Source organism: Octodon degus, unplaced genomic scaffold, assembly GCF_000260255.1.
Source record: "Octodon degus isolate 3935 unplaced genomic scaffold, OctDeg1.0 scaffold00184, whole genome shotgun sequence".
NCBI lineage: Eukaryota > Metazoa > Chordata > Mammalia > Rodentia > Octodontidae > Octodon > Octodon degus.
The window spans coordinates 3,546,693-3,552,085 of record NW_004524760.1 but is presented as its reverse complement, the minus strand read 5'-3'; positions in this window follow the sequence as shown (position 1 = coordinate 3,552,085).

The window sequence follows — 5,393 nt, the reverse complement described above, 5'->3', positions numbered from 1 at the left end:
GAATATAGAATTATATACTTCTTATGTTTACACATAAGTCCAAAAATCTCACCATATACAACCTTGAAGCAGGACAGTCCCACAATATTCCTTTTCCTATCTTTTGCTTTCATTCACCACTCCCTTCTTCTTGAACAACCCTCTACCCGAGAGACATCATAGCAGCACCTGGCATGGGTGAGCAGGATTCTACCCCTGATTCTCAGAGTCTTGAGAGCAGTTACACCTAGCACCTTGCTGTCCTAGTTACAGGTAAAAGTAAAAACTCAGAAGAACATCTGAGATAGCTACACATCAGTAAGGCTTTGATAGGCCTGATACCGTGAATGATGGATCCAAAAAATAGATTCCCAGTTCCTTTGATGGTGAGCAAAGACCTACAAGTGTATATTGGTGGCACAAGAAAAAGAAGTTGCATTTATCGAAGTTAAGGGGAAGGTGTGCTTAGGTTTGTGCCAACAGAAACAAAATGGAGCATGAAGGGAAAAAAGGTGCCCGCAAGTGGGGGGTGAAGGTAAGAAGAATGAAGATAAATCAGGCTTTCTGATTTAAAAGATGTGCACGCAGCCCTGGGTGCCTCCCACTGTATCTCTCTGCAGTGACTGACACAAATGATTGACAGGATGCTGAGTCATCTCAAGGGCTGCTTAGTATACATGACTGTCCCAGAATTTTCATGTTGTGTGTTGTCTCTACATGTGAGTCTTTCATGAAGTGCAAGTGGGGAAAAGGTTGCTGAGGGTCAGGCCACTGGATGTGATATTCTATGTTCTGGGCTGAAGCTTTGGAGGTTGCCTGAGTGAAGGAGTGTTTTTTAACTTTTGTTTCTCATAGGACAATAAAAGAAAGCAGGACTGTCCCTTGAGTAGTATCCAAGTTCAGATGGAAAAACAGGGAGTAGTCTCCCAACCCCAATTCTGCTACCTGGACTAGTCCTAGAGCAGGGATGTGGTGAACCTTTCATTTATGGGCAAAGGCCAACGCTGCATTGAAATATGAATACTGAGGTTTCAGTTTAGAAAAAACAACTGTTATCTGCGGGGGTGACTTGGCTTGTGTGCCAGCAGAGAGGGCTCTGTGCACCCACCGGGACACATGTGCCATACGTTCGCCACCACTCTCCTAGAGCATGCACACATTCTCACACAGGGTTCCTTGGAGACTTGGGAAACTCGCTGGGGAAAAGAGTAGGGAAGTAGCTGTATCAGGCCAGCTTCTGCCCTCTTCTAACATTACAACAAATGCAGCACAGCCTTATTTTATGTTTATTTGGGGTTCTTTCTATAGAAGACTGTGTTTGTTAAAGTAAAATAAGATGTTACTAAAAATAGCACAGAAGCAATTGCTTTAATGCAGGAGTTGATTTCTTAGGGGACTGGAGCAGATGGGGCACTTTGCTCAGCTCTGGGCCCAGGGCCTTCTGGACTACGTACTTCTGTGTCTCACAACCGAGGCCATTGTTGGCTGGGACATGGTTGGGGCTGCTGGATGGAGCACCTGTTACTGGAGTTTTGGGACAAATGCCTTAGCTTCAGGGGTCCCAATACACTGGGCTTGAATACTGGTCCTGAGATGTCAAAGAGACAGCCACGATGAGCTGAGAAAGAAGCTTTAATCTGCGTGGCCACTCTAGGAAGAACAGAAAAGGGACTGGTGACCCAGGAGCTGTCTTTTCGGGGCTGACAGAGTTGCTGAGAGGTTTTATAGAAAAGGGGAGCAAAGGAAGGGCTGGGGGTTTGCACAGCTGGGAGAGCAGGTAATCCTGGTCAGGCTGTGGTCTGCTTGATCATTATTTTAGGACTGGTTCTGGGAAGCTCCAGGAAGTGGTCATAGCTTCAGAGGGCAGTTCAGTCCACCCTGAGATGACTGCTCCTGCTTAGGGGTGCAGCCTCAGTTCCCCTCCTGGGGTAGCTGCTCCCACCAACTAGCGCATGCTCATCACAGTGTGAAACTCCCAGTTACTTGAGAGTAGTTTTGGTTCTTCGTTTATCCATCAAACCCATTGTTCCTGGAATCCAGGGTGATTTAACTGCAGAGAGAGTACAGTAGGACAACTCAGGAAAAAAGTTAAAGAAGCCAAAGACAGAGAAAGAGAGAGAAGGGAGTGAGTTAGCTCAGTGAAGGCACATACTTCTGGGCATTGGCATCCCAGGGAAAGCCAGGAGGGAGCTGTACTGCCTTGTATGACAACCTTGCAAGTCACAGCACATCTTGCCCAAGCCCTTCCAGGAGGGGACATAAAACCTCCTTCTCAGTGGGGACAGGTATTTAAAAAATGAAATAGGAAAAAAAAAATGAAACAGGAGATACTTCCCTGACTATCTTTGGAAGATACATTGTGCCATATCGGTTAATTTTCATACAGGTGCTTATTTTAGCATATTATCAGTTGTAATGAATTATTTGGCCTTTTGACTAGTGTTACGGTTTGAATGTGCCAGGCCCCTCCAGGGCTCAGGTGTTTGGGGGCTTTTTGGTCCTCAGTGCAGCAGTATTTAGAGTTTGGCATTTTGGGAAGTGGTTGGGTTACGAAGGCTCTAATTTCATCGGTGGATTAGTGTCCTGAGCCCATAGCTCGTGGGGTTATTAGGCAGAGGGATCTAGTTAGATGAAGCAGGCCACAAGGGGTATGGCCCTGAGGTGTATGCTTTGTCCCAGTCCCTTGCTCTCTGGTTCTTGCTTGCTTGCTCTGCTGCATGGCTGCCACGAGGCGGTCACACCCTCCTGCCATGATGTTTCTTCTCATACACGCCTCGAAGCAACAGAAAAATGACCATGGGCTGAAACTTCTGAAACTGTGAGTCAAAATAAATCTTTTCTTCCTTTTTCAACTTGTTATTCTTGGGTATTTTGTCAAAACAACCAAAAAATGTGAACACAACCAGTCACAAAGCAACTATGTAAGTGTGTAGACATTATGCTTCTGGAAACCTCTATATCAGACGTTGGTCAACGTGCCTTTGAGGAAGAGTGTCCCTGCCTTTTGCTAGTTTAGGTGAAAAAAAGAAAAACAACGTACCTCAGTGTAGAGAGCCTGGGGAAGATATTCAGAGATAATTTTTAACTTTTTGGCAGGAGTTTTTCCAATATATTAATTTTCAGTGGATGTGAGTGGTTGTCAAACAAACTTCTTGAAAGTCTTTTAAGAATTTCTTCGTAGTAAAGGCTCCAGTATGTTGGATTGACTTACGAAACAGGTGTATGAAAGTTCTGGATTTTAAGATCTTTACCCCTGTCACTCCTAGCCCTAAATGATAGCTAGCATTTGTTGTGCATGAGTCATAGTCAGGTTTATCAAAGCCTCGTGATAACTTCAGAGCAGGTACAATTATTATTGCCTTCATTTTATATATGACGAAACCAAGGCACCAAAGCATTAAGTAACTTGTATAGATTTACCTGACCAAGGAGAAGAAAAGCTGGACTTTTGGGTCCTCACTTTTCTCCATGCACTGGCTGAAACACTACGCTGGAGCCCTACTAGTCTGGTTAAGGCTGTTTCATCAGAACTGGTGGCAAAGGAGCAGTACACCTCGGCTGAGTTTTGGATAAGTATCCCCAGAGGCACTGATGTTAAAGGCTCAGTCAGCCTATCGAGCATTTAAGAGGTAAGGACTAGAGGGTGGAAATCGTGTACCAGGGGATGTGTCCCCATGACCCCGATGGGGATGAGGGGATGCTGGTCTGTCCCCAGCCTCTCTTTGCTTCCTGGAAGCCGTGAGGTGAGCAGCTTCCTGTCACCGTGTGCTCCCACCATGCTATACGGCTTCACAAAGGCCCAAAGCAATGGGGCCAGTGATCATCAGAGACCTCTAAAATGGTACAAATATTTCCTCCTTACAAGTTGATTGTCTCAAGTATTTTGTCACAGTGATGGAAGGCTGGCTAACATAACTCTGGTCTTCGTTTCCGTGTATCACGGAGACAAGGGGAGGAGTCCGACTTCTGCAGCCAGGCTTACACGTCTGGATTTCAACACTGACTGATTTCCAAATTTATCATGGTCTGAAAGCGTTCAGGAGCAGGGAGCTCTGCCACATTTCCTGTATCGTATTCCTGTGGAAGAGTACTGTTCCTTCCTGAATCTCTTACCTGTGGAGGTCGAAGGGTCCCCGGGAATATCATCCAAAGCTGATCATTATAAAGGTGGATTCTGCATCCTTCCGGCCTCCCATCTGTGCTACCTCCTGAGGTGCCAGACCTGACAAGTCCCTGAGCAGCACCAGGAGCAGGAAAACAGCAGGTCCCTAAGCTGTCATCTTCTTCCCATCTGTCCTTGGGGAGGGAAACAGAGAGCCCATTTTAAAGACTCCTGACACTAGTGCTTGGTCCCGGCATGAGTTTAACCAGCTCCATCCGGTTCTGAGGTCCAATAATGCAACATATAGTAGTTTAGCCACCCTGCTGAGGGGTTGGGGAGCGGTTCCATCAAGGGCGCTTGACTCATTATTGCCCTCTAGTGGTCCCTGAGAGACACTGTTGGATAGTTTGCTGCAGTCCTATAGAAATACAGTAGTGGGCTTCTCTGAAAGGGATTAACAGATATACAGAGACAACAGCAATCTTTGCATAATATTCCCCTCATTTTCGTGATAAGGATACGGAAGCTCGAGGATATTGAACTTTAGAAGATTGAAAATATCAGGCCTGATATTTGACTTCAGCTTTCTCTGATAACAAACTTTTTAGGTTTTTTTCGATCTCCTTGCCTTCCAGTTAATGAGGCAGCATTTGTAAAACACGTGTTTGTAAGGGTTAGAATGTTTGGCATAGAGCGGTGGTGCCTGGTCCTCGCTGGGGCTTTAAAAGCTCACGTAGCCCATGGGTGCAGCTCAGAGCTTTGGAGGACAGCACACGGGCACTTGTGTGGCAAGGACCCGAGCTGGAGTGGGGGGCTGGTCAGCTCGTCACAAAGACTGATCAAAACTGGGAATCACTGACGGTAACACGTTGCCCAAAGCCATGCAAAATGAAACCCTTCAGAAATTATTGTGAAAAAAAATCTCAAAAACAGACAGAGTTATTGGAACAGTCTAAGGTCACCTCATGTACCCATCACTCAATTCTAGCAGCTACCAGCATCCTGCCATTCTTGTTTATCCATACCTGCATCTTCTCCCCATTCCCCACTGGAGATTTTTACATTCTATTTTCTTCTCTTTTTTTTTTTGGCGGAACTGGGGATTGAACTCAGGCCTTTGTGCTTGCCAGGGAAGCGCTTATTCTACTGAGCCAGCCCCCAGGCCCCAACATTCTATTTTCATTAGGTAAATTTTATATACACTTAAACACAAAACCTCAAAAGTATAGTCGTGATAAGTAGACACAGCCTATCATGATACCAAACATTTCGATTACACCAGAAAATTTCTACAGTTGTCCCACCATAGATT